Source organism: Bos javanicus, chromosome 21 (genome assembly GCF_032452875.1).
Source record: "Bos javanicus breed banteng chromosome 21, ARS-OSU_banteng_1.0, whole genome shotgun sequence".
In the NCBI taxonomy this organism is placed as follows: Eukaryota; Metazoa; Chordata; class Mammalia; order Artiodactyla; family Bovidae; genus Bos; species Bos javanicus.
The window spans coordinates 1,468,301-1,495,843 of record NC_083888.1 but is presented as its reverse complement, the minus strand read 5'-3'; the positions used below and the strand labels follow the sequence as shown (position 1 = coordinate 1,495,843).

The 27,543-nt window shown below is 35.9% G+C and overlaps 1 long non-coding RNA gene across 1 annotated transcript in view; it reads right to left on the bottom strand.

Annotated features, from left to right (window-relative positions):
• The window catches only part of LOC133234067 (uncharacterized), a 29,460-nt gene extending 1,917 nt beyond the window's left edge, over nucleotides 1-27,543 (bottom strand). Inside the window, exon 1 of the long non-coding RNA XR_009731984.1 lies at nucleotides 319-27,543. This is a non-coding gene — a long non-coding RNA (uncharacterized LOC133234067). The remainder of the gene's footprint in view (nucleotides 1-318) is intronic.

The following is a 27,543-nucleotide window of genomic DNA, read 5'->3' as shown; positions in this document are numbered from 1 at the left end:
AATATAAGTATTATTTTCATTTTCCAAAGGCTGTGACACTGATTGTGTTTTTCTTAAGTTGTGAATAACAGAATTAATTGCACAAACAAATTTAGTTTCTAACGAGCCTCTATCTTATCTTAAAAAAAGGAATGAATATCCTATACTGTATGGTTATTATTAGTATTAAACGAGATAATCCATGAAAAAGTGTTTATTTCAGCATATGGTACACATACTAAGAATTCAATAAATGCTATATATAATTGAAATATATAAATTTGAGACTACACATCACACACATGCACACACAATAGTAAAATAATGATTCAAACTCACCATCAACAGTTTTTGAACAGTCTTCCTATAAAATAAGTTTATTGACCATATCTAAACAAGAACATACATATTTCATTTTATGTGAATAAAATACAATATTAATGTTTCAAACATAGTTGATACTCAGGAACTAATGGCCAAATTTTTGAAAAACCTAGATTTTAAAGTCAATTAATTTCAATATATTAAATACAATTAAATTGGATAAGTGCATTATTAATTTCCCTAGCATTATTATTTGATAAACAGATTACTTATAATTTTACAAGTATAATTAAGGCTGTAATAAGTACCCTTGAGTTTACATACACATTTGAACACTCCCTATTATGTCCTATAGGTAAATTTCTAAATATAAAATTGTTTGTCAAAATGTGCTAATTCCCATCTAAGACATATTTTTCAGTCTTTTGGACAGACTAACACACAAAGAATTCCAAATTCTCCATACTTTGCTTATAAATGTACCATGAATCTAATAGGTGAAAAAATTTCTGATTTATTTGTGTGTTTGTGACCATGTTTAAAGACACACACAAATAATAATTTCATTATATATTTATAACAATTGATAATTATTTAGTATGTAGTTATTTCATTACCAGGTTGATATGGTTGAGTATTATTTTTTTTTAGGTAAGAAGTAGATTTATCCAGAAACAAACACAGTCCACAGAGTGTGGGCCATTGCAGAGGGCTTGTGCGGCAGCCTGGTTGAGTATGTTTTTATGTGTTCTTGGCCATTCACGGTACTTTCCTTCTCTGATTTGTTCATTTATATGTATTCCTATTTTTGTACTGGAATACTTGTCTTTTTCTAATTGATTTGGGTGAGCCTTTAATAGAATATTAACACTAACCTGGTAATATAAGTTTCAACTAAACATAAAGGTACATATTCAAATGACTGAAGAAAAAGTAATAACCCAAATTTAAACTAGCAGGTTTTAGATATTCCTTCTTTCCTGTAAACCCTCCAATGTAGACAACATGGAGAAAATTTGGAAAACAGTTTAATTGGATTAAAGATTGTGTTCATTAGTTATTTATACTGTTGATTCTTTCACATTTTTATAAACTAGATTACATGATAGCTTTGGAACATACAAATCCTATTATGAGATGTTGAAACAATTATAAACACTGCTCAGGTGAAATCAAAATGGACTGAAGTCAAAGCCTAAGGAGACCGGATACCACCAAGGAATTGAGAGACAATATTTTGACCTGAAATGTACTTAAGAGGAAAAGAATGCAGGTACGATTTTGGTCACAATCCTTGGGAACTTGTGGGAAAAATATGCTAAATTTAAAATATAATTTATTGGTTGTAACTGGAAAGGGGTTCATATCACTCCAGTAACTTACATTGGTTTTACATTGCTTAGGTTATGATGGCATATAGTATTCACTTAGAGCACTCTCCTGTGAATGAGATTTAGCAGAATTATTAATAATAATTTTCATGAAAGTAAAATGGAAAAATAATTTTCAGATACATTTACCATGTACTGAGGTTAATCTGATTATTTTCCAGGTTCTGGTTTAGCCAATGCTTTAGTTCAGGATGTGGTACTGAAGCACAAAGCCTGCTGTTGTAAACAAGGTTTTACCGAAACACAGCCACACTCATTCAACTACATACTGTGTTTGCCTGCTTTTACACTGCAAGAGCAGAACAGATCAGCTGCAACAGAGATCACACATCCTACAAAACTGAAATTGCTTGTTATTTCACCCTTTACAGAAAAGGCTTACCAATCCATGGTCTACTTTAATGTACATTGAGGTAGTAACTTCATATAATTAAAACTTAGTTTTAAGACACTGGAGCATAAGTGGACTGAGAAGACAGTTACCATATTTAGACTAAATTTTCTCATGAAAGCTGGCACAGAATGGAGGCAGCTCTACTCTGATTTTCCAAATTTGAACGTAGTAATAAGTCAAGAGTTCCTGCTAGATGAGTCCCTGAATTTAATGGCCCTTTGTCCTCATGCTCTCGTTTTCTCCTTATACATCATCACCTCAGAGACCACTGTCATCACTGTCCTTTCACATGGGAGGTAAAGCCCTTGTTTTTCCATTGCCATGCTCTTCTTCCTATTATATTTAATAGCAGGATGGATGGATAGATGACACACAAAAGAAAAATGATCAGTAATGGAATCTGAATGATAACTTATGTATTAATAAGCTAGACAGATGATAGAGACACACAGATAAATTATGGAAGATAAAGTGATAGAGGATAGATCTATGGATAGATGACAGATTTATGATAGAGTAAAATGCGGTAGAACTTGAGAATCACTAATAAAAGACATTACAACACTAAAGTGTTTCTCAAAACTGAGCATTTCTGTTTCAAGAGAAATTTATTTATCTTCCATGTCCACAGAATATTATTTCTAAATTTCTCATAAGATCAAGGATGGTAGTATGTTTTAAAAACAATGCAAAAACTACAACAGTTTCCTCTCTCCTGTATGATTATCATGGGAGTTGACATGAGACAATTATGTAAAAGTGAAAAAATATGCCATTCAAATCAAACACATATATTTGGAAGGTTAATTTCATATTCCCTAAATTCAGAGGTTGTAAGGTATATTTCCCATTTATCTTCAATTAAGAAATGTTATTTCAAGAGACGAATCAATTCTGTGTTAAGAGAACTCATATCAAATATTTATAATGCAACAAAATTCACGAAATATTCCATACCTCTATGTCTTGACCAGTGGTAATATTATGAATTAATTAAAATATTCCAATCTTTTTACTTCTGCTTTTCTCTCTAACAAAGTCATTCATTTACTCTCTAACTTAATTTATTGTAAATATCATGAAAGCAAACTTAGCCATTAAAAATATAGAATAATTATTTTCTGTATGACTTTCTGGGTAAGAAAACAATATAAATAAAACAAACCCCTGTCAAAAGAAGCTCATTTATTCAAAACTGTCAAAGGACACAGAGAAAAACACATAAAACAAACTGTTTAGTTAAGAACTCTTCATAAGCACCCTTTGAAAAGTAACAATCACATCCTGCTTTGCTAGCCTGAACTTTTGCTTCAACTACTTTCTATACTAACTACTCCCAAACGTTTTTTATTTCAATGAAGCCCAGAAAACTATGGAATATATCTTTAACATACTGGGGGGGGAGTAAAATCATAATTCTATATTAAGTAACTATATTCCTCAATAAAAAGGACTAAAAAGGAGACAGTGTCAGATAAAAGAAAACTAAGAAAAATTATCACTAGTACTGGTACTAAATAAAGTTCTTTGGGAAGATAAATAATGATAACTGAAGTAGACATGGATCTTCACAACAGAATGAAAAGGATTAAAACTGGTTAATATATAGGTAATTATGAAATATTTTCCCTTTTAAATTCTTAAAAATAAATGTATCTATTTAAAACAATTATTCCATTGCCTATATCACTTGTAGTATATATGGCAACCCTAGCATACAAGGGGTAAAGACTAGGTAAATAGATATGTATATTTCCAAGATTCTTCTTTTTATGGGAAATGATTTAATAGTCTTAAAAGGTTAAAACAAATATATATAGTATTCCCTAGAAAACCACTAAAAAAAAAAAGTATAGCTAAAAAGGAATTCTGAAAAAAAAATTAAAAGGAAGGCAGAGAAGAGAAAGAAGAATAGAAAGCAGAAGATAGACACTGATAGGGAGTACACACTTAAAGAAACAATAAAAGAGGTGGACTTTTTTCCACTTTTTCAATAAATATATTAAATGAACATTGAATAAACACTCCATCAATGGTTAAAACATACTAAACAACTATACACCATCTAATGACAATATTTTATACATAAAGTTATAGGTTGAAAGATAAAAAGATAACACCATCCTAACAGAAAGCAAAAGAGAGCTATAGCAGTTATATTAATTTTCAATAATGTACCAAAGATAGAGACATTTCAAAATATAAGAGGGTCAATTTATAAAGAAGACATAATAATCACAGAAGTTTGTATGACTAATAAAGTTATAATTTACCTGAAATGAAACTGATAGAAATAAAGGGGACTAACAGACAAATCTAATCACAATTGATGACTTTAAACTCTACCTTTTCAGTAATTTACAGAATAAAGCACAATATCAATCATAGATATGAACAATACTATCAACCACTTAAACCCAATGGATATTTATAAAACACTACAGTCAACAACTTCAGAATAAATGCACTTTTTAAAAGTGTCTGTGGCATATTCACCAAGATAAACCATGTATCAGGCCAAAGATATTTAAAATAACTCAACTGATACAGAATATATTCATTGATCATAATGAAAATCAGAAATCCATACAATAAAATATCTTTGAAGAATAAAAGGAGTCATCACTGCAGATGGTGATGGCAGCCATGAAATTAAAAGATGCCTGCTCCTTGGAAGAAAAGCTATGACCAACCTAGACAGCATATTAAAAAGCAGAGACGTTACTTTGCCAACAAAGGTCCGTTAGTCAAAGCTATGGTTTTTCCAGTAGTCACATATACATGTGAGAAGTGGACTATAATGAAAGCAGAGAACCAAAGAACTGATGCTTTTCAACCGCGGTGTTGGAGAAGACTCTTGAGAATCCCTTGGACTGCAAGGAGATCAAACCAGTCCATCCTAAAGGAAATCAGTCCTGAATGTTCATTGGAAGGACTAATGCCGAAGCTGAAACTCCTATACTTTGGCCACTTGATGCAAAGGACTGATTCATTGGAAAAGACCCTGATGCAGGAAAGATTGAAGGCAGGAGAAGGCAATAACGAGGATGAGATGGTTGGATGACATCACTGATTCAATGGACATGAGTTTGAGCAAGCTCTGGGAATTGGTGATGGACAGGGAAGACTGGTGTGCGGCAGTCCACGGGGTTTCAAAGAGTTGAACATGACTGAGTGACTAAACTGCTTATCCAAGGCGAAATTATTAAGATTAAATTATTAAGTACTTCACATTTCAAAAACAATATTAAAGCAAAGGTAAAAATTTTGACTGAAAAGATCTAAAACTTTAGAAATTCAGAAATAACAAGATGGTGACAAAGGAGGTGCCAGAGCTCCCCTCCTCATACAGACACACAAAATGTACAGCTATACACAGAACAATTTATTCTGAAAGAGACTCAAAAACTTTCAGAAAGTAGGACAAATGAGAAAATACATCAAAACAGGTAGGGAAGTCTTTCCTTCCACATTCTTGGCATCAACCCCACCCTCAGCATAGTGCCTTACCATCAGGAAAGACGTCCCAACTTCTAGCTTCTCCCTGAAAACCAAAGGGCTGATCTACGAACAGTGGTGTTGGAGAAGGCTATTTAGAGTCCCTCGGACTGCAAGGAGATCCAACCAGTCCATCCGAAAGGAAATTAGTCTTGTGAGTTAAGACTCACAGGAGGGACGGATTCACAAAATCCCTTGCTCTAAAAACCATTGGAGCTTGTGTAAATGAGACAAAACAGTATAGCAAACAAAGAAACAGTTCTTAACAAGTATGCAAGCACTCACCAAGACTATCATCCCAGCTATCAGCACAGAGGGAACAAACAAAATTGCACATTTCAGTTTTCCCCTCTAAGAGTATCTGCTTGCTTTAAAGAGTGTGCTGCCATTTCCTTCTCCAGGGGATCTTGCCTGGAAAATCCCATGGACAAAAGAGCCTGGTAGGCTGCAGTACATGGGGTCACAAAGAGTCAGGCATGACTGAGTGACTAACACTAACATTTACTTTAAAAGCTGCTGCCTGAAGGTTGGTCTTCTAACTTAGCAGGTACTAGGGGCTGGCTGTGATCCTCTCAGAGAATGTGGAAGTGGACACCACTCCTCCCCACTCCACAGGGCTCTAAGTTCCTAGTATCTCCCTGGAAGGACCTTTTACCCATGTCTATACCCAAGATTTTGTAGGTTCTACTCAAGAAATAGGTCTCAAGACAATCAGTCATATAGCTAAAGGGTGTTCCATTCACAAATTCCACAGACTGTAGAAAACAAAGGGGCAATTCCTAGCTGGCCTTCCCTTAGGCTCAGTGCAAAAGCAGTAAGCAAAGTCACTCATCTCCCAACCTTTCCCTGAAAGGGTTTTATCTGCACACTGTTAAAGATAGAAAGATACACTGCATTCTTGGATTAGAAGAATTAATGTCGTTAAAATGACCACAGTACTCAAGGCAATCTGCAGATATAATGCAATTCCTATCTAAAAATATCAATGGGATTTTTTTGGTAGAACTACAACAAATAATTTTAAAATTTATATTAAGAAAAAAAACAACAACAAACAAACCCAAATAGTCAACAACATGGTGGTGGTGGTGTAGTTGCTCAGTCGTGTCTGACTCTTTGTGATCCCATGGACTGCAGCCCTTCAGGCTCCTCTGCCCATGAGGTTCTCCAGGAAAGAATATTGGAGTGGGGCACAGAAACAACATAGAGAGCCAAGAAAAATGAGGAGATACAGGAAAACATCTGAAATAAAAGAACAACAGAAACTAGAAAGAGATCTTACTAACAATGAAGGTAAGTGATTTTCCTGAGAGAGAGTTCAAAGTAACGATCATAAAGATGCTTACCAAAAACAAGAGAGAAATGTATGAACAAAATAAGAATTTTAACTAACACAGGAAAATTTTTACAGGTACTACACAGAAATCACAGAGCCAAAGAATACAACCAAACTAAAAAATGCAACAGGAGAGTTCAACAGCAGACTGGATCAAGTGAAAGGAAGAATCAGGAAAACTTAAAAGACAGTGAAGTGGAATTCATCCACTCAGATAAGTCAAAAGAAAGAATTAAAAAGTGAAAATAGCATTAAGGACTTACGGGATACTAGCAAACTATATGCGTTATAGATGTCTCAGGTGACACTAGTGGTAAAGAACCTGCCCACTGCAGGCTCAATCCTTGGGTCAGGAAGATCCCCTGGAGAAGGAAATGGCAACCTACTCCAGTATTCTTGCCCGGAGAATCCCATGGAAAAAGGAACCTGAGGGTCTATGGTTCACAGGATCACAAAGAGTCAGACATGACTGAAGTGACTTGGCATGCACAGAGGTCCCAGAAAAATATCGAGAGAAAGGAGAACAAGTGCTATTCAAAGAAATAATGGCTGAAAACTTCCCTAATCTAGGGAAAAAAGACACATCCAGATTCAGGAATCCCAGAAAATAACTTCCACCCCCAAAAAGGAAGAAAAAATGAGAATTCAAAGAGATCACACCAAGACACATAATGAAATTGTCAAATGCTAAAGATTAGGTGAGAATCTCAAAAGCTGCATGAGAAAATAAGTTATGTACAAGAGAAACCCCTTATCACTATCAAGAAACATTTCTGCAAAAAACTTGAAAGGCAGAAGGGTAGGGGGTGATACATTCCAATTGAGGAAAGGAGAAAACCACCAATAATACTCTATTCAGCAAATTACTTCCTCAGAATTAAATGGGAAATAAAGAGTTTTCCAGGCAAACAAAAGCTAAATGAGTTCATCGCTACTAAATCAATCTTATATGAAATGTTAATGGGTGTTCTTCAAGCTGTAATGAAAGAATGTTAATTAGAAGGAAGACATACAAAAGTTTATAAAGCTCACCAGTAAAGATAAACATTCAGTTAAAATCAGATTACTCTTTTGTTGCAATGGTAATGGGTAAATCACTTTTAACTCTAGAATAAAGGTTAAAGAACAGAACTTTAAAGTAACTATAATAAAATAATTTGTTATTGGATTCACAATGTAAAAAGATGCAAACTGTGACATCAAAAACGTAACATGAAGGGGTAGGCATTTGAAGATATTATCAACTTACACTATTGTACATAAAAGATATTTTATATAAACTTCATGGTTACAACAAAAGACTATACTAAATACACAAAAAGATAGAGAGAAAGGAATCAAAGAATACTGTACTACAAAAAATTATCAAATCACAAAGAAACAGACCAAGACAGTGGGAAAGGAACAAAGGAACTACAAAACAGCCAGAAAACAATTAACAAAAATGGCAATAATAAGTCCAAACTTATGAACAATTATTTTCAATGTAAATAGATAAATTTTCCAATCAAAAGCTAGGGGAGGGGACATTCCTGGCAGTCCACGGTTAAGACTCTATGCTTCCAATGTACGGGACACAGGCTCAATCCCTGGTTGGGGAACTAAGATCCCACATGCCTCGAGGCATGGCCAAAAAAAAAAAAAAAAGACCTAGGTGTTATTGGGGTCTGTCCCTCAAGTGTCTGCCATGAAAAACTGGCTAGATGGATTTAAAAAAATACCCAACTACATACTGACTACAGGAGACTCACCTAAGCTTTAAAGAACTTCCATAGAATGAAAACAAAGGGATATAAAAATATATTTTATGCAAAAAAAAAAAAAAAAACTAACAAAGAATAGCTGTACTCATATCATACAGAACAGACTTTAAGCCAAAAGCTGTAAGAAGAGAAAAATAAGGTCACTACATACAAGGTCAATGCATCAAGAGGATATAACAATTGCAAATATTTCAACCCCAACATAGGAACACCTAAATGTATGAGTACATGCTCAGTCACTCAGTTGTGTCCAACTCTTTGCAAACGCATGAACTATACCCATCAGACTCCTCTGTCCATGGATTTTCCAGGCAAAAATACTGGAGTGGGTTGCCATTTCCTCCTCAAGGGGATCGAGCTTGCATCTCCAGTGTCTCTTGCACTACAGGTGGGTTTTTTTGTTTGTTTGTTTGTTTTTTACCACTAGCACCACCTGGAAAGCATGTAAATATATAAAGCTAATACTAACAAATCTGAAAGGAAAATTACACAGCAATACAATAATAGCAATGAACTTCAATATCCCACTCTCAACAATGGATAGATCATCCAGATGGAAATAATCACTAAAAAAGAACATTAGACTTATACTAGACCTTACATATTAGGCCTTACACAAGATTGGAAAAGCAAGTTTCATTCCAATTTCAAAGAAAGGTAATACCAAAGAATGTTTAAACTACTGCACAATTTTGCTCATTTACATGCTAGCAAGGTCATGCTCAAAAATCCTTCAAGCTAGGTTTCAACAGTATGTGAACCAAGAAACTCCAGGTGTACATGCTGAATTTAGAAAAGGCAGAGGAACCAGAGATCCAATTGCCAACATCCACTGGATAATAGACAAAGCAAGCGGAGTCTAAAAACATATCTATTTATGCTTCATTAACTATGCTGAAACCTTTGACTACCTGGATCACAACAAACAGGAATACCAGATCATCTTACCTATATGCAGGTCAAGAAGCAACACTTAGAATCAAATATGGAACAATGAGACTGGTTCAAAATTGGGAAAGGGGTATGTCAAGGCTGTACACTGTCACCCTGCTTATTTAACTTATATGCAGAGAATTTCATGCAAAATGCCAGGCTGGATGAACCACAAGCTGGAAATCAAGATGATGGGGAGCAATATCAACAATCTCAGATGGGCAGATGATACCACTCTAATGGTAGAAAGTGAAGAGGAACTAAAGAGCCTCTTGATGAAGGTGAAAGAGGAGAGTGAAAAAGTTGGCTTAAAATTCAACATTCAAAATGCTAAGATAATGGCATCTGGTCCCATCACTTCATGCCAAATAGATGGGGGGAAAAGTGGAAACAGTGACAGACTTATTTTCTTGGGCTCCAAAATCACTGCAGATGGTGACTGCAGCCATGCAAGAAAAGATATGACAAACCTAGACAGCATATTAAAAAGCAGAGACATCTCTTTGCTGACAAAGGTTTGCATAGTCAAAGCTATAGTTTTTCCAGAATTCATGTATGGATATGAGAGTTGGACCGTAAGAAGGCTTGAACACTGAGAAATTGATGTTTCTGAATTATGGTGCTGGAGATGACTCTTAAGAGATCCTTGGACTGCAAGGAGATCAAATCAGTCAATTCTAAGGGAAATCAACCCTGAATATTCCTTGGAAGGACTGATGCTGAAGCTCCAATACTTTGGCTACCTGATGTGAAGAGCCAACCATCGGAAAAGACCCTGATGCTGGGAAAGACTGAAAGCAAGAGGAGAAGGGGGTGACAGAGGATGAGGTGGTTGGATGACATCAGTGACTCAATGGACATTAATTTGAGCAAACTCTGGGAGATAGTGAAGGACAGGGAACCCTGGTGTGCTGCAGTTCATTGGGTCGCAAAGAGTCAGACAGGAGTTAAAAACTGAACAACACATTAGATCAGATGAACTTTCGTAGATATTTATAGAACATTCCTTTTAACAGTACTAGAATAAACATCACAATAAACTGTGGAAAATTCTGAAAAAGATGGGAATACCAGACCACCTGATCTGCCTCTTGAGAAATCTGTATGCAGGTCAGGAAGCAACAGTTAGAACTGGACATGGAACAACAGACTGGTTCCAAATAAGAAAAGGAGTACAGCAAGGTTGTACATTGTCACCCTGCTTATTTAACTTCTATGCAGAGTACATCATGAGAAATGCTGGACTGGAAGAAACACAAGCTGGAATCAAGATTGCCAGGAGAAATATCAATAACCTCAGATATGCAGATGACACCACCCTTATGGCAGAAAGTGAAGAGGAACTCAAAAGCCTCTTGATTAAAGTGAAAAGAGGAGAGTGAAAAAGTTGGCTTAAAGCTCAGCATTCAGAAAACGAAGATCATGGCATCAGGTACCATCACTTCATGGGAAATAGATGGGGAAACAGTGGAAACAGTGTCAGACTTTACTTTTGGGGCTCCAAAATCACTGCAGATGGTGACTGCAGCCATGGAATTAAAAGACACTTACTCCTTGGAAGGAAAGTTATGACCAACTTAGATAGCATTTTCAAAAGCAGAGACATTACTTTGCCAACAAAGGTTCGTCTAGTCAAGGCTATGGTTTTTCCTGTGGTCATGTATGGATGTGGGAGTTGGACTGTGAAGAAGGCTGAGCGCCGAAGAATTGATGCTTTTGAAGTGTGGTGTTGGAGATGACTCTTGAGAGTCCCTTGGACTGCAAGGAGATCCAACCAGTCTATTCTGAAGGAGATCAGCCCTGGGATTTCTTTGGAGGGAATGATGCTAAAGCTGAAACTCCAGTACTTTGGCCACCTGAGCTGACTCATTGGAAAAGACTCTGATGCTGGGAGGGATTGGGGGCAGGAGGAGAAGAGGACGACAGAGGATGAGATGGCTGGATGGCATCACTGACTCGATGGACGTGAGTCTGAGTGAACTCCGGGAGTTGGTGATGGACAGGGAGGCCTGGCGTGCTGCGATTCATGGGGTCGCAAAGAGTCGGACACGACTGAGCCACTGAACTGAACTGAACTGAGAATAAACATTCTTCTCAAGAATCCATAGAAAATTATCTAGGATAAATCATAAGCAAGGTCACAAAATAAGTATTAATAATTAAAAATTGAATCATTTCATGCATCTTTTCTGATCACAATGATATGAAACTACAAAACTGAAATTGAAAAATTCTTAAAATATATATTAAGTCATGTGCTGCTGAACAACTGTGAACAATTCAAAAGAGACATCAAAAAAATCATGACACAAACAAAATGGAAACATAATATACCAAAGCTTATGGAATGTAGCAAAAATAGTTATAAGAAGGACACTTATTGTGATAAACACCTACATCAAGGGAAAAAAAAGATCTCAAACAAACACTACACCTCAAGGTACAAAGGGAATGTACTTCAATATAATAAAGGCCATAAAAGACAAGTCCACAGCAAACATCATTCCTAACAGTGAAATGCTAAAAGCTTTTCTTCTAAGATCAGGAGTAACACATGGATGCCCACTGTTGAATTTTATTCATCGTGAGCCCAGAATACACACCATGTAAAGGACAGTCATGTCAGTAAATTGGGACTACTGGACAGTCACAGGTAATATACAAATATCAACTCTAGATGGATTAAAGACCGGAATATAAGATCTGAAATCATAATTCTCCTAGAAGAAAACATAGAAGGTAGATTCCTTGGCAGTAATATTTATTTGATACCAAAAGCAAATACAACAAAAGCAAAACTAAACAAAACAAGTGAGACTACATCCAACTACAAGTTTCTGCTCAACAACGAAAAAAATCAACAAAGTGAAAGGCAATCTATAAAATAATACAAAATATTTGCAAACCACATATCCAATAAGGGGTTGATATTCCAAATATACATGGAAGTCATAGAACTGAAGAGCAAAAATATAATAACAATTTTAAAATGAAGGATGTAAGTAGACATTTCTTCCAAAGACATAATAAAAATAGCCAATGAGTATATAAAAAGGTGTTCCACATCTTTAATCATGAGGAAAATGCACAATCAAAAGCACAATCATCCCACACCTATTAGGAGTTACGTCTATTATCAAAAAGCCAAGAAATAACAAAAAGTGGGCAAGGATACAGAGAAAAGGGAATCCTTATATTGATACTACTTACTGGTAGGCATGTAAACTGGTATAACCAGCATGAAAAATAATATGGAGGTTCCTCAAGAAATTAAAAATGTAACTGTCATATCACCTAATAATGCCACTTTTGGGTATATAGCCAAAGGAAAAAAAATTCACATAAAATTTCACAAAATATAATCTCAAAGAGTTATCTATACTATGTTTATAGCATCATTATTCACAATAGCCAAGGTATGCAAACAACCTAAGTTGTTCAATGACATGAACGGATAAAGAAAATACAGGTATGTATGTATATATATGTGTGTATATGTACACACATATTTGATGCAATATTACTGACCCTTAAGAAAGAAGAAATTCTTGTCATATGTTACAATGTGTATGAATCTGGAGGACTAAGTGATATAAGTGATATAAGCCAGACAGAAAGCCAAATCACTCATGGTTTCATTTATATATGAAATCTGAAAAATAATAAAGTCAAACTCATAGAAACAGAATACAGTGGTTGTTGGGGACTTAGGGGTGGGAGAAATAGTGAACATTGGTAAAATGTACAAACTTCCAATTGGAACAATAAAGTCTGAGAAGTTAATGTATAACATGGTGATTATAGCAGGCAATGCCCTATTCATTGTACAATTAAAATTCATGAAGACAGTAAAATTTAAATGCTCTCTCACACACAAATATAAAAAATAAGTATGTTAGGTAATGGTGTTCTGATTAACTCAATGGGGGAATACTTTTATGTTGTATACATATATCAAATCATATTAAATATCACTTACCATTTCAATTGTCAATTACAACTCCATAAAGTTGGGAAAAACTTCAGGAATATAGATTTCTTAAACAATATCAAACAAAAGTAGTAGCAACTAGCACAACTAAGCCCTTATGATTCTACAGGCAACAGAGAGCATTTCCTGGTCCACTGACATCATTTCCCTAAATATCAATAAACCTGAAGACAGACTTATACTCCTATCAGTCCTAGTGCTGCTCCTCTGTCCTTTCTTGCTGCTGCTGCTAAGTCGCTTCAGTCGTGTCTGACTCTGTGCGACCCCAGAGACAGCAGCCCATCAGGCTCCCCCGTCCCTGGGATTCTCCAGGCAAGAACACTGGAGTGGGTTGCCATTTCCTTCTCCAATGCATGAAAGTGAAAAGTCAAAGTGAAATCACTTAGTCATGTCAGACCCTCAGCGACCCCATGGACTGCAGCCCATCAGGCTCCTCCGTCCATGGGAGTTTCCAGGCAAGAGTACTGGAGTTGGTTGCCACTGCCTTCTCCCTGTCCTTTCCTATTCAAATTCAAAAGGGTTAACAAAGTGGAAGTCACGGTTAACTGAAATTTATGGAACATTCACATGGAACCAACATAAGAGGGAGGATCCAGAGAGTGATCCTTTTCTAATTTCCCCAATTTGGCTATTTTTATGGGTTTTTCTATTACTTATTTTAAAATAGACTGAAAGAGTTACTATCTGTATGCCTACATCTCAAAAAAAATCATTAAATTCTATGTTCTTTCCTTTCAACACTGTCAAACACAAGAGACTGCCAAATAACTCAAATAGCATCATGTCTATCTAAAATAACACTATCACTTCTTTACTGTTATAGTCTCTCATTTTTGTGACCCCCTTCACTCATTCCTTCATAAATGTGTTTATGTCACAAACCAATTAAACTCTTATTTTCCAACATTACAGGAGAAGACAAAGTGATAGAAAAAAATCCCTGTCAAGTAGGAGCTCATTGTATACATTTCAGGAAAAAGAGACAGCATAAGACATAAAATAAATCTGAATTGGTATGTGTATTCATAAGGATACAATTACAAATTTAAGAGTAAATTGGCAAGCTAAAGCAAATAGGACTCAATACATGCAGCTATTTACATTAAGGCACACCGAACAATCCTGAGATACTTCAGATCTGAGTGCCATTCAACAGCGTTCTCATGCCCAACTTACCATTTTATCATGATCCATTCTGATACTCTCTCCAAACAGCACTTTATCCACTAAGAGAAGGGGATATGGGTAGGAATTATGAATTCACATTATAAATGTCAGTAACTATGCATCAACTAGACAATTTAATTACTATTGCTATTCCAAAGTAAATCAACAGCAATATTTTTTCTGAAGGTAATAAGGTCAGAAGAATTCTTAAACCTACTCAGAACAGCTGATTAAGTCAAAAGGAAAGTAAGAGGAGGAGGGAAATCTCCTGTTTTGGTGTCCTTTTAGAGACCAACAGTCTCTGACAACTTGGTCAGATTGCTGCTGACAGGGCATTTTCCCCATCTTCACAATCACCATAAAGGTGAATTTTCTTATTCTTTTGGACTCTGTGAACCTAACAGCAATGTGGCAAAAAGCTCACATACAATTCCCATTTTCTTTTCTTTATTATCTTTCTCAGTCTCTTATTGAAGACAAAGATTTTTCTTCCCTGCCCATCAATAGTCTGTATACATTTGTTCAGCACTCCTCAAATTTCAACACTAAACAAATGAACTGGGTCACAGAGATGAATATAACTATCATACTTGGAGAAAACACCCATAACACTTCAGGCATACAGATACAAAAGGGAAGGACTTTTAAAGTTAGGAAGTTTAAAGACATAAATATAAAAAAAGTTCTCACTGAAATCAGCCACATAGACCGTACTGTGTTGTTCCTTCTCATGACTGAAAACCATCAATAACAGACTACATGCCACAATTTAATGTCTTAGTATTGATCTGTTCACAGTCCCTCTTCAAGATCAGCTTCTCACTTTCAAGGAAACTTTAAAACTAGAAAAGTTTATGTTACAGAGAAAATGAATACTTTTAGGGATATCATATACTGCTTAAAAGAAGCAATATTACAACATATGTTGATCCTATCCAGAGGAAAAAGTCTACTATCTATACAGCTTCTTATTTGTAAGATTTGGATTGTTTTTGTTTGAGAGAACATGGTAGGAAAAAAACAGGATACCTCTTGCTACATGCTACAGAAGCAGAAAGGAAAAAAACAAAAGGCTGCATCATACTACTCCGTAACAATGAATGGGGATTTATAACTCAACCTGCAATTTTCAACATAAAGTCTAATTCAGCAAATCCTTGATTCCCTAATATTAAATCTGTACTTGTGCATTCCAACTCAGCATAAGATACAATATCTATGATTTCTCATCCATCACTACCATACTCCCAAAAACATTCTCAAAGAGCTGCCTCATGTGGGGGTCTCTATAAACTCTTACTTTCCTTGCCCTTTAAGTGACTGGCTAAATCATCAAACTTTCATTCATCCAAGCACTAAAGTATTTTAAATACCACAGTTACAATTATACACCTGTTATATGGTAGACTCTATGAGATAATAAATGGAAAGCAAAATATTAATAGGAAAACATCCCTGTCAAAAGGAGCTCATTATTTCTAGTCTATTTAAGCAGACACAACAATAAAACAAAATCTAGTAACTGAAATGTTAAGAGACCTAATAAAGCATGCTTTATATTAAATGGTAGCAATTTAGATAGTTTGGGCCAAAAAATTTCAGACTCATTTCCAAACCACTAGTTAGTAATACAATAAACTTCTGGAAATATTCCAGATTCAATTGGGAAAGATCATCATCCATAGTCCTGTCTGCTCCTCAACATTAATGACGTTACTAATACTTACTATCCTCTAGAACAGGAGTACCCAACCTCTGGACTAGTACTTCCTGTCAGATTGGAATCAACATTAGATTAGAAATAAAATGTACAATAAATGTAAAGCACTTGAAATCATCCTGAAACCGTCCCTCCAACCCTGGTCCATGGAAAAACTGTCTGCCATGAATAGGTCCCTGGTGCCAAAAATGGCTGGGGACTGCTGCTCTAGAACTATCATCTAAAATGTGGATTCAGGACACCTTAACCTTGGCCTTGTAGCTTTTCCCTTCAAAATTTTACCTTCTCTACATCCCATCTGACTTTGCTTCCTTGATTCCTAGCACCATCTTTTATTCACTTGGCCCCTCACCCATTATTCCTTTTTCCAACAGTCTTTTCTCAGTATCTCACAAAAGTCAAAATCTCTGAAACTACTGCACAGCCTTGCCTTGATGAGATATTCTTCCATGGCTAAAGGATACAGGAACAGATAGACACAAGCGGAACTGCAAGCATACAGTTGCATGAAGGTTATTACGGTAATACTGATGGCTTGTAACGAAGACAATCAGTTCTACATGTATATAATGTGGAATTCTGAAGGGATCTCAGCCTGTACAACTGACATACATCCTTACTTTATCATGATTCAAGCAACCAATTCACAAGATATCACCATGTGTCTGTACCAGACTGACACTGGAATTACAGGGCAAATTGTTGACTCAGGGGGATCCTTTGAATTGGCCTTGACAATATTAAAAGTACTATTTACCTTTCCCTTTCCATATAGCACTTTTAGTAAAAATCAGTGATCTTCTCATTTCCAAACTTAATTGTGCCTTACAGTGCCATGCAAAGCTAACTGCTATCCCCAGTATTCCTTTTACAAATTCAATCTTTGTTTCTCTTCATGGACAATACAATCTTTTGGTCTTCAATGACCCTAGCCACTGCTGACAATCTCCTTTATTGTATGGCCCTGATTAACTCAATATCTAAATGCTAGCACATACAGGCACAGTCTTCAGGTGAATACATTCCTATTCTTACATATACTTCATGCCTAGATCTCCTCCTTCCCTGTGGCCATAAGTAACAATCTTGTATTGATTAATCAAAAGTAACATCTCAATCCCCAATTCCCCCCTAAGCCCCAGAGTACTATTTCTACCATAAAAACCAGTACCTTAATCTGTGGGATTAATATAAGGCTGGCAAAATATATCTCTTTCTTATCATGCATTCTAAGAAACCCAATATTCTCTAGAATAGTAAATGGTATTCACTCAGGTGCTAAGGCCCTGATCTTATTTCTCCTATTTGAATTCTCTTCTGATCCCACCCAGAATCATTCAATATTTTATCAACACTTTCAAAACACATCCTAAATCTCAGTAATTCTCAACACTTCCATGTCAACAAGCCTAGCACACCACCTTTCACGTGATTATTAAAATAACCATGTAATTTGCTTTCTTATTTCCATTTTTTTCACCACAGTGATCTTCATGCTATCTACCTTGCTTGAATACATAAAAATACAGAAAACTTAAGTACTGTAGAAGTCAGAATTTAAAACGTCTGAAAGACAAAAGCAGTTGGTATTAACTATTAATAAAATACAGCTACTGAACCATGCAATGACTCTTGCCTCAAGGACTATGTGAGAACATTCTATCTTGAAAAATGCTAAATGAGGCATTATGGGAAGAAATTTTTAGAGTCTATAATTCTTGAAAATAAATATTGACTTAATTATGGAAAAATTTTAAATAAAGACAACAGGATTTGTTTTATAATCCTCTATGATGAATTCCCAAGGATATCTTAAATGGCCAAATAAATGTGGAGGCAGTATCTTCAACCAATTATATAGTTTGCCTTGAAATTAACTTAGTGTCCTGTTTGTTAAACCAAATACCCCAAGAATCACAGTCATGGAATTCTGCATAAATGATTTATCAGAGAGTAGTAAAAGTCAAGAAATATGGAGAGTTGAGAGGCTACAATCTTCTTGAACTTTTCCTAGACTAACTCATTCTGCTCCGTATGGGAGGAAGAAGCTCCACTGTGACTGGAGACTCCAAGTAATTACTGGGCCTCTTTTTAATGAGGAGTCCCTGTGTGCTATGGTCACCCATGTGTTTATTCTTCTTTGTATCTTCATTCCATGTTTTCAAGCAGCTACCCTGAAAGGTACCTTTCCTCATGAAAAAGATCCAGCCATGTTGCATCCCTGCCCTCTTCTCCAAGATAAGGACATTACATTTACTTTTAAATCAGAGACTGAATTCTCTTTGGGACTACTCTTCATGTATTAAAAAGTGTTTGGTATCACAGCTAACATCCCTGAGAATAATTAAATAGTAAAATGCTTTCCTGTTATCATTTACTATTTAATTTTTTAAAACTTCCTTCATTCTATGAAATTTTAAGGTTTTGCTAGATTGAGACTGAATCTATGAATTTGGTAAAAAAAAAAAAAAAAAAAGGAAGAGGATGTGTTTTAGTCAGGCAGATTTCAAATTTTCCAAGATATTCTTGTTATAGGTTTGAAAGCCCCATATTTATATTAAAGTAATAACAAAATGTCCTTAGTCCCTGGACTGTCTTCAATTGTTTCTCCTTGTTTAGATGACAATTTTCTTTAATGGTAATTCATTTGCCTGTTTATTTGCACATTCTTTTAGCTCACACTTCATTTGTTTACAATCAGTAATTTGGCTTCACTTCCATATTCCCCTTAAAACATAAGGACATTTACTGAGCCTCTGCTACAAGACTGTCATCAGAGACTAAGTACAAAGTTAGAAATAGAGAGCAGGGAATACTCATATGACCATTTTAACCAATGCCTTACGTAATGATACCTCTGTAAATATACTGCATTGGTTTACAATTTATAAATCAGTGTAACATTTCCATTACTGACTTGTGCCTCAGGACCAAGAGTCAGATTTTGAAACTCATCATATTCAGGATGATTAAGAACATTTCATCAAATTCCACCAGGCCATTTTTCAAAACTCAGAATATCTTTATTCTGGCATAAAACTTGGAATTATGACTGGTAGATTGCTTATACTTCCTTGGTTACTTACAGAGAACACAGAATTTAGCAACATACAGATTTTAGCCAACATAATCACTGTAGTCATCTATACACAGTACCACAGAGGACTGGAGTTCACTTGCCATCAGGCTCAGACACCAGATTAGGTTATGGAAGCCTAACAAAGCAAACAAAAGTAGGGAGGAACAATGGGAATGTACCATCTATATGGAATATTGATCTATAGCAAATCTGAACCTGGACTCCTTAGTCAGTTCAAGAAAACAGGTGAACATCTTGAATGTAACAGAGGATCCTTTCCTAGGTCCTCAAAGGTGGAGAAATTACAGAAAGAAACATTTTAGAACTGGTGAAATCTGAATATAGACTGTATCTTAGTGTAATATATTTGTACTACTGATCAATTTCATGATTCTGAGAAACATACCAAGGTTAATTTAAAAGGATGCCCTGGATATTACAAAGTGAATGCTGAAGTATTTGGGGTTATTTAGACATATCTGGAACTTACTCATAAGGGATTCTTAATATAAGAACAATAATTGGGCAGGTAGAAAGTTAAATAAACAGGGAAGGAGAGATGGGGATGAAGGGAGGAAAAACTAGAAAAAGAACAAAACAATGTAGAAAAAAATCTGGGTGATGTGTATATGGAGGTTCTTTATAGATCTCTGCAATTCTAAATGTAAAATTGTTTCAAAAATAAATTCAGAAAAAATAAACACTGGTATAAGATATACTTAGGAAGTTTGTAAACCCCCACAAAGTGCTACATTTAGAAAAGGTCAATGGTTTCTACCTCTGACAACTCTTGTGAATAGAATTGTCACTATTTTTTTTTATTCATTGCCACTTAGTATTTACATTTAAGTTAAAAATACCATTTTCATCTATTAGACTGGCTAAAATGTTAAAGGACTGATAATATCCACCATGTACAATTTTTATGGAAATTAGCACTACCATTTCTCCATTTATGTTTGCTGTCCTAGAAAACATTTCAGAGCAAATTTACAGTATCTACTAAAACTAAAATATGCAGAATTGATGGTCCAACAATTCCACATCTAAAAATCTATCACAGAATTAGACCAATTTTTATATATAAAATTATATACATGACAGAATTATATGCAACAATAAAAACAAAGTTGACCTGCATTTCCAAATGAAGAAATGGAAAATTAATTATAATATGTACTTATACAGCCAATGGAAACTCTGCAGATAAACTCTATTGGTTTGGAAAATTTCTGCAAAATATTAAAGAAAAAATAAAGTTGTAAAACAACAAATACCGTAATGATGGCATACTTGTAAAATAAACTCAACATAAACTTAAATATAGACAAATTACTGACCTCTATACCACAAACAGTCAACTCTTATCACTCCTACAAAGTAGGAATGTAGGATGAAGGATAAATGACTACAGTCTAAGTTGTTTAATAACCCTTCATTCTTGGATGCCCAGTTTCAACACACTAGGTATTAGGCTTGTACAGTGAGAGAGGTTGGGCAATGCAGTTAGTAGTTCCCTGATAAGACAGTGCATCTGATATTCCAGAAGTAGATAAAACTTTCAGTAAACACAACTATCTATCTATATTAAGCCCACTTAGGTGAACATCAGAGTAACGTGGATTTAAAGGAAAACCTCGCGTGTTTTTTCTAGTCCAGTCGCAAAGAAGAAAATGCCAGTATAGCCAAGAAAATTATAGAACTATTTCTCTACAAGATTGCATTATCATGGCTCAAAATGTCAACACAAGGATCTGGCTCTCCTTATACAACCAGAGTTGTGATGGGATCAAGATCTTAAATTCAGGTATGGGAAAGATGACAACTATAATCAAGAATCAGATCCTGTTCTAGATGAGACCTAGTAGATTCAATAAAGAGGAAAACTGGAGAGGTCTATTGCAGATAATACAAATATTTTAACAAGATCTTGTTTGGGACCCCTCTAAAAACTGTGAGCTTCTGATTCAAATAAGGAACAAAGTATCTTATAAATGATACCAAAACTGGCACAGGGGAGGCACTGTAAAAGCCTGGCTATTACCTGGGACAAGACTACGGTGTCCATAGGGTTGCATTAATTACATTTATCAGACACAAATCTCACACTTGTAAAGTAAAACATGGATAAAAAAATGCAACAATGTAAATACAACAATAAAGAAAAACACAAGATATATTCAGAGCACAGAGAAGTACAAACAACATTTCAGGCAATTAATTCTCAAAACCATGCCAATTCTATTCCTGAGTATACATATATAAAAGATGTGCCCTTTGGGATATAAAGATGCAATAATGTCCAAAAGGGGGAAATAAGGACAACATTTGAGTGCTGTGGATGGAATCACTGCAGAAGATATCTACGATCCTCTTGTCCACATGTTCACCACCTGGGAGAGTACAGAGGAAGAGATGGCAAACGAAAATAAATATCAGGTTATCACGCAGCCAGGCCTCATGACAGATGGGTATCATCTTTATGCCAAGATTTAACTGGTACTCCATGGAAAACAACTTCCATCATCCTAACTACAAAAATCTATCTCCTAACTACAAACACCAGGTCTAAGTACAAAAATGATGAAACTGTAATTTTCTTTCCTCAGCTCATTTACTGAGACCCTGGTACCCATCTTGTTTTCAAAATTATTTCCATGCCATTCAACCACACATGCATTCTTTGAAATACCATTTCCAATGTAACTTCTTACTGCTTATTTATAAACAGAGTTAAAAATAAAAAAACAACAGCACAACCAAAAGGTAATAATGTGTTCTATGAATTCCTTAGTCTTTCATGGAAATCTCTCCAAAATCAAAACCCATTATCACAATATCCACATTCTCCCTGCTGGTGCAACTTCTGATGGTCATAACTGCAAGAAAACTCTTTGTATTTTAACTAGTGACTTCATTAAGTGTTTTTCATTAACAAGAGACAACTCAAAAATCTGAGGTTAAACTCAAATAATCACAAAGCTCACTCACCTAGAGCCAGACATCCTGGAATGTGAAGTCAAGTGGGCCTTAGAAAGCATCACTACTAACAAAGCTAGTGGAGGTGATGGAATACCAGTTGAGCTATTTCAACTCCTGAAAGATGATGCTGTGAAAGTGCTGCACTTAATATGCCAGCCAATTTGGAAAACTCAGCAGTGGCCACAGGACTGGAAAAGGTCAGTTTTCACTCCAATCCCAAAGAAAGGCAATGCCAAAGAATGCTCAAACTACTGCACAACTGCACTCACTTAACATGCTAGTAACGGAGAAGGCAATGGCACCCCACTCCAGTACTCTTGCCTGGAAAATCCCACGGACGGAGGAGCTTGGTAGGCTGCAGTCCATGGGGTCGCTAGGAGTCGGACACGACTGAGCAACTTCTTTCACTTTTCACTTTCATGCATTGGAGAAGGAAATGGCAACCCACTCCAGTGTTCTTGCCTGGAGAATCCCAGGGACAGGGGAGCCTGGTGGGCTGCCATCTATGGGGTTGCACAGAGTCGGACATGACTGAAGCGACTTAGCAGCAACATGCTAGTAAAGTAATGCTTAAAGTTCTCCAAGCCAGGCTGCAGCAATACGTGAATCGTGAACTTCCTGATGTTAAGCTGCTTTTACAAAAGGCAGAGGAACCAGAGATCAAATTGCCAACATTCACTGGATTGTTGAAAAAGCAAGAGAGTTCCAGAAAAACATCTATTTCTGTTTTATTGACTATGCCAAAGCCTTTGACTGTGTGGATCATAATAAACTGTGGGAAATTCTGAAAGAGATGGGAATACCAGACCACCTGACCTGCCTCTTGAGAAATTTGTATGCAGGTCAGGAAGCAACAGTTAGAACTGGACATGGAACAACAGACTGGTTCCAAATAGGAAAAGGAGTATGTCAAGGTTGTATATTGTCACCCTGCTTATTTAACTTATATGCAGAGTACATCATGAGAAATGCTGGGCTGGAAGAAGCACAAGCTGGAATCAAGATTTCTGAGAGAAATATCAGTAACCTCAGATATGCAGATGAGATCACCCTTATGGCAGAAAGTGAAGAGGAACTAAAGAGCCTCTTGATTAAAGTGAAAAGAGGAGAGTGAAAAAGTTGGCTTAAAGCTCAACATTCAGAAAACGAAGATCATGGCATCTGGTCCCATCACTTCATGGGAAATAGATGGGGAAACAGTGGAAACAGTGTCAGACTTTACTTTTTGGGCTCCAAAATCACTGCAGATGGTGATCGCAGCCATGAAATTAAAAGACGCTTACTCCTTGGAAGGAAAGTTATGACCAACCTAGACAGCATATTAAAAAGCAGAGACATTACTTTGCCAACAAAGGTCCGTCTAGTCAAGGCTATGGTGTTTCACGTATCGATGTGAGAGTTGGACTGTGAAGAAAGCTGAGTGCTGAAGAATTGATCCTTTTGAACTGTGGTGTTGGAGAAGACTCTTTAGAGTCCCTTGTACCTCAAGGAGATCCAACCAGTCCATTCTAAAGGAGATCTGTCCTGGGTGTTCACTGGAAGGACTGATGCTAAAGCTTAAACTCCAATACTTTGGCCACCTCATGGGAAGATTTGACTCATTGGAAAAGACTCTGATGGTGGAAGGGTTTGGCAGCAGCAGGAGAAGGGGACGATGGAGGATGAGATGGCTGGATGGCATCACTGACTCAATGGACATGAGTCTGAAATGAACTCCGGGAGTTGGTGATGGACAGGGAGACCTGGCGTGCTGCGATTCCTGGGGTCACAAAGAGTCGGACATGACTGAGCAACTGAACTGAACTGAAATAAATTAATATATTTGCCAAACTAAGCTAAAAGTAGCCTACATAAAAATGCATTCCCAGTTTGGATTCAGATTTCTTCCAACTATGATAGATATCTTTGGAACAACTAATAAATTTACATGAGGATTTATTTTAAAATATATTAGATTCTAGTTAATACTAGGCATAGGAAATTGTAGTTATGTGTTCTGTACACATACATAGGCCCAAAGTATCGCTGTATTTCTAATTTTCAAAATTTGGCAATGTTCTGATAACTATTAGTTCTAGTTGCTAAATATGTGAAAGTTTATTACACTCTCTTCTGTCTTTGAAACTTTTTATAATAAAAACTGGATAGTTCTCAAAAAGCTACCCAGGAAATTGCCATGACTCCTAGCAATTTTATTTCTAAGTAAAAACCCAAAAGATATGAAAACACAGACTCAGACATTTCTATACCAGTGTTCATAGAATCATTGTTCAATGTGGATAGCTACTAGCCCTATTATTCAAAGTAAAAGAGCGGAAACATCCAAGTTCATCAACAGAAAAAATGTGGTTTATACATAGAAATCCATAAAAAGAAAAATGAAGTTCTGATACTTATCTTGCTCTCAAATTTTATTTCCCTTAAGGAACCAGGGATCCTAGGAGAAATGGTGGGTTTCACACTGGGGTTAAGATAAGAACAAAATGAACCTGGATACTGTTACTAGAGAAAGGATAGGGACATGTTGAAAAGACAGAGGCCAAATGTAGGACAATTCAGGAAAAAAAAAAAAAAAGTAGTGTAGTGGAGACCCATCTTTATCTATAGTGTAAAGAAAATATCCATGAGTCTACACTGAAATGAGTAACTGAAAAACTGAATGGGGGAGAATGGACAACTCCCAATTGGACAACTTCACATAATAAAATGTAGGCACAGAGGAAACCAGAATTGAAAGACACATGTACCCCAATGTTCATCATAGCACTGTTTACAACATCCAGGACATGGAAGCAACCTAGATGTCTAATAGTAGATGAATGGATAAGACTGTTGTGGTATGTATACACAATGAAATATTACTCAGCTATTAAAAAGAATACATTTGAATCAGTTTTAATGAGGTGGATGAAACTGGAGCCTATTATACAGAGTAAAGTCAGTCAGAAAGAAAAACACCAATACAGTATACTAACACATATATATGGAATTTAGAAAGATAGTAACAATTACCCTATATGCAAGACAGCAAAAGAGACACAGATGTAAAGAACAGTCTTTTGCACTCTGTGGGAGAAGAAGACAGCAAAAGAGACACAGATGTAAAGAACAGTCTTTTGCACTCTGTGGGAGAAGGCGAGGGTGGGATGATTTGAGAGGGTAGTGTTGAAACGTGTATATTATCATATGTGAAGTGGATCGCTGGTCCAGGGTTGATGCATGAGACAGGGTGCTCAGGGCTGTGCACTGGGATGACCCAGCAGGATGGGATGGGGAGAGAGGTGGGAGGGGGTGCTCAGGATGGGGACACATGTACACCCATGGCTGATTCATGTCAATGTATGGTAAGAACCACTACAATATTGTAAAGTAGTTAGCCTCCAATTAAAATAAATAAATTAAATAAATAAATAAAAATAAAATGTAGACTTGACAGATTTTCTTAAAATTATGATTTGACAAGAAACTTCAATACACACTAAAATTAGCATATCAAAGTATGATAAAGAGTACTGGCATTATCTTTCACAAAAGATACTTATTAATTACAGCACTAAGTAAGTAAAGCTACATCACTAGTCATAAAGCACTGTTAACATTTGTTGTTGGTTAGAACGTCCGACTCTCTTGAGATTCCATGGACTGTAGCCCGCCAGGCTCCTGTCCATTGGATTTCTTCAGCAAGAATACTGGAGTGGGGTATCATGCCCTCCTCCAGGGGGTCTTTCAGACCCAGGAATGCAACCCAAGTCTCCTGCTTGGCAGGTGGATTCTTTACCACTGAGCCACTAGGGAAGCCCACTGTCAACATTATATGATCCCTAGTGATTTCCTTGGAGAAGGAAATCACAACCCACTCCAGTGTTCTTGCCTGGAGAATCCCAGGGACGGGGGAGCCTGGTGGGAGGCCGTCTATGGGGTCGCACAGAGTTGGACACGACTGAAGTGACTTAGCAGCTAGCAGCAGCAGCAGTGATGAACTGAGAACTACATCACTTTCATAGTATTTTTGCCAAAAGTGTATAATTTCAAACTCAAAGGGAAGAAAAAAAAGCACACAAACCCAGATGCGCGTGGTTCACGTATTTTGTAGATTCTCCAAGTGTTAAAAATCAAGAAAATCCAAGCAAACTGAACACCCGTCCCAAATGAGAGATTAAGTAGACTTTGACAACTACATGCAATGTTGGATACCACTTTAGATGTATAAAATTATCAGTTGATAATAACACAATAGACATTTACTGTTTTTTATAACTGTATACCGCAGATGAAAGATGTTTACATAAGTAGTTGGAAAATATTAAAAACACAAACGAACAACAAAAGCCTATGTAGTTCCCTGCAATATTCATGGAGATATAAAGTCATATATCAATATAGAATTAAAAACTAAATAAGGCTAGTATTTCCTGTTTTCCAGTCTACATGAAAAAACACTCTAAACAGTTTTGACAGAGCTAGTAAAGCAAACACAAAATAAAGTTCTGTGTTTAGGACTATCTTCTCAGAAAGTGCCAATAAAATAATGATGGCTATAATAGGGGCTATAAATAGGGCTATAAAAGAGATAATATAAAAATAAACAAATTGTAGTTCACCTATTCATTGGATACAAAGATTTTCATTTTTAGAAAAATTCAGTTATGTTATCTTAATCAATAATTAAAATGGCAAATATGATCAACTTGAAAACAAAATATATTTTATTAAACCTGTCACTAAATTTGATGAAAAATTCTTAATTAAAAGGAGAAAAAGTTCCTAAGATGACTCTTAAGTACTTAAAAATTAAAATCATAATGAGTTTCAATGAAATTGTATTTAAAAAATATTAAAGCTGATTTACATATATTAATATGGAAAAAAACTAGTTTTGCAATCCCTATCACTATATTAACAAAACTATGAAATGCTTGGGAATGAATTTTAAAAAGAAAGCTAAACTAGCAGTATTCCAACATAACAATTTGATTTTAGAAAAAT